This window comes from Nicotiana sylvestris, chromosome 1 (genome assembly GCF_000393655.2).
Source record: "Nicotiana sylvestris chromosome 1, ASM39365v2, whole genome shotgun sequence".
NCBI classification, from domain to species: domain Eukaryota; kingdom Viridiplantae; phylum Streptophyta; class Magnoliopsida; order Solanales; family Solanaceae; genus Nicotiana; species Nicotiana sylvestris.
The window spans coordinates 139,872,079-139,874,785 of record NC_091057.1 but is presented as its reverse complement, the minus strand read 5'-3'; positions in this window follow the sequence as shown (position 1 = coordinate 139,874,785).

Genomic DNA, 2,707 nt, shown 5'->3' with positions numbered 1-2,707 from the left:
CCAAAACCCAAAATTAAATTATACAACTATTAATTAACACTTAACAACAATTATCATACGATTTAAGACCTTTAATAAAATCACCATGACAACAAATAGAATAAAACGCATATTTTTGTGATTTTTGCTTTTATAACCAGATTACGGTTAATTAATTCCGAAATGTACCATTTATTCCTAAATGTCTGCAACACGTATCTTTGTATTTTTAACTATAGTGAGGCGAGCATTACGGACAAAACCTTTATCAAAATGTCACGCAAATTCTCAAAATTATGCACAGATGAAATTTGTTTCATTTTTGATTTCTTTTGGAGTAGTTTTTTCGTGAAGCAAAAATCACGTGCTCATAGCTGCCCCTCTTTGGCCGAAAACACAAAGAGTTTTCATGCAAAGATAAAGTGAGCGGATACGAGAGATTTTTGCCCGCTGGAATACTCCGTGTGAAGCATTTTCTGGAAAAAGATTTAACCGAACCTTTGCTTTAAAGGTTTCCTACATATCCCTGGCTAAAGGGGAATCAGGTTAATATAGTTCGGGAAATTTTGGTAGCTGGGATTACCATGGGACTGCAAGGTACTGCTGTTGCATACTATTACTATTGCTTATCGATCTCCTTGTTACACCGTGCTTAAAAAAAATCAAGAAGTTAGGCTAGACTACGGATCATGAGATCTCATCTGCCTTCAAACTTGTTCTTGTTGCCTTGCTTTCTTGTTGGCTCGTGCTTCCTCTGGTGCTTTTCTTCCGATAACTTGGGGATGACACTAGCCTTTTACTTTTCTGAATACCGGTTTCATCATTTTGCTTGGTTCGCTGGGGATATGGCTTTCTTCATCAGACTTTTCGGTGGTTCTTCTGGGGATACGGCTTTCTTCATCAGATTTGTTATGTTGGGCATAATTTAATGTCCACAGGCCGCTTCTTTCAAGACGCGTCTTCTCTTCCTTTTGACTCATGCCCTTGAATTTGTGTTGGAACCTCCTCTTGCAACCTTCTGCTTTCCGGTGCCGGGGATTTTTTATTGTTTCATGCTGAGAATTCTTGTGGTAACCTTCTGCCTTTCAGTGGGTTACTGATTTCAAGATCTGCAGTATGAGACTGAAAAGTATTCCTCTCGTTATACAGGTGGGCGCCCTCATTATACTGGTGGGCGACCTAGAACAGGAAATGAAAACAGAAATGCATACCCTCATTATACTGGTGGGCGACCTAGGACATAAAATGTAAAGACAGAAATGTGTATACCCTCATTATACTGGTGGGCGACCTAGAACATGAAATGAAAACAGAAATGTGTACCCTCATTATACTGGTGGGCGACCTAGGACAGGAAATGAAAACAGAAATGCATACCCTCATTATATTGGTGGGCGACCTAGGACATGAAATGTAAAGACAGAAATGTGTATACCCTCATTATACTGGTGGGCGACCTAGAACATGAAATGAAAACAGAAATGTGTACCCTCATTATACTGGTGGGCGACCTAGGACAGGAAATGAAAACAGAAATGCATACCCTCATTATACTGGTGGGCGACCTAGGACATGAAATGTAAAGACAGAAATGTGTATACCCTCATTATACTGGTGGGCGACCTAGAACATGAAATGAAAACAGAAATGTGTACCCTCATTATACTGGTGGGCGACCTAGGACAGGAAATGAAAACAGAAATGTATACCCTCATTATACTGGTGGGCGATCTAGGACAGGAAATGAAAACAGAAATGCATACCCTCATTATACTGGTGGGCGACCTAGGACAATGAAATGAGAAGACTGAAATGCATACCCTTATTATATTGGTGGGCAACCTAGGACATGAAATGAAAAGACTAAAATGCATACCCTCGTTATACTGGTGGGCGACCTGGGACATGAAATGAAAACAGAAATGTATACCCTCATTATACTGGTGGGCTACCTAGAACATGAAATGTAAAGACAGAAATGTGTACCCTCATTATACTAGTGGGCAACCTAGGACAATGAAATGAAAACAGAAATGCATACCCTTATTATACTGGTGGGCGACCTAGGACATGAAATGTAAAGACAGAAATGTGTATACCCTCAATATACTGGTGGGCGACCTAGAACATGAAATGAAAACAGAAATGTGTATACCCTCATTATACTGGTGGGCGACCTAGAACATGAAATGAAAACAGAAATGTGTACCCTCATTATACTGGTGGGCGACCTAAGACAGGAAATGAAAACAGAAATGTATACCCTCATTATACTGGTGGGCGACCTAGGACAGGAAATGAAAACAGAAATGTGTATGAATTTGTTTCCTCGTTCCCCCGAAAATTTTTTGGACAACGACAGAAAATTTTCTGCCCCGGTTTTGGTGACCTTTCTTGTGGCGTGTCTTTCTGCCATCATCAACTTTTATTTTTCTGTAGAAATCAAAGAGAATCTTGTTAGTTTTAACATGGTGAGTGATCGTGTCACTCCTGCTGGGGGATGATTGTTCCTTTCCCTTTCCCTTGCTCTGTGCTCCCAAAAATTGGTTGGGGATAAAGTTGCTTGCTGGGGATGGTATTTCTGCTGGGGATGGTTTTCCATTTATCCCTTCCCCGCTCTTTTGTTTCAGAACATGCTGTGGGAGTCCTCTTCACTTCAAAACTATTCCCTTGAAAGTTTATTTTCTCCCAGCCCTGCAGGGCATAGAATGTTATCACCTGGGGATAA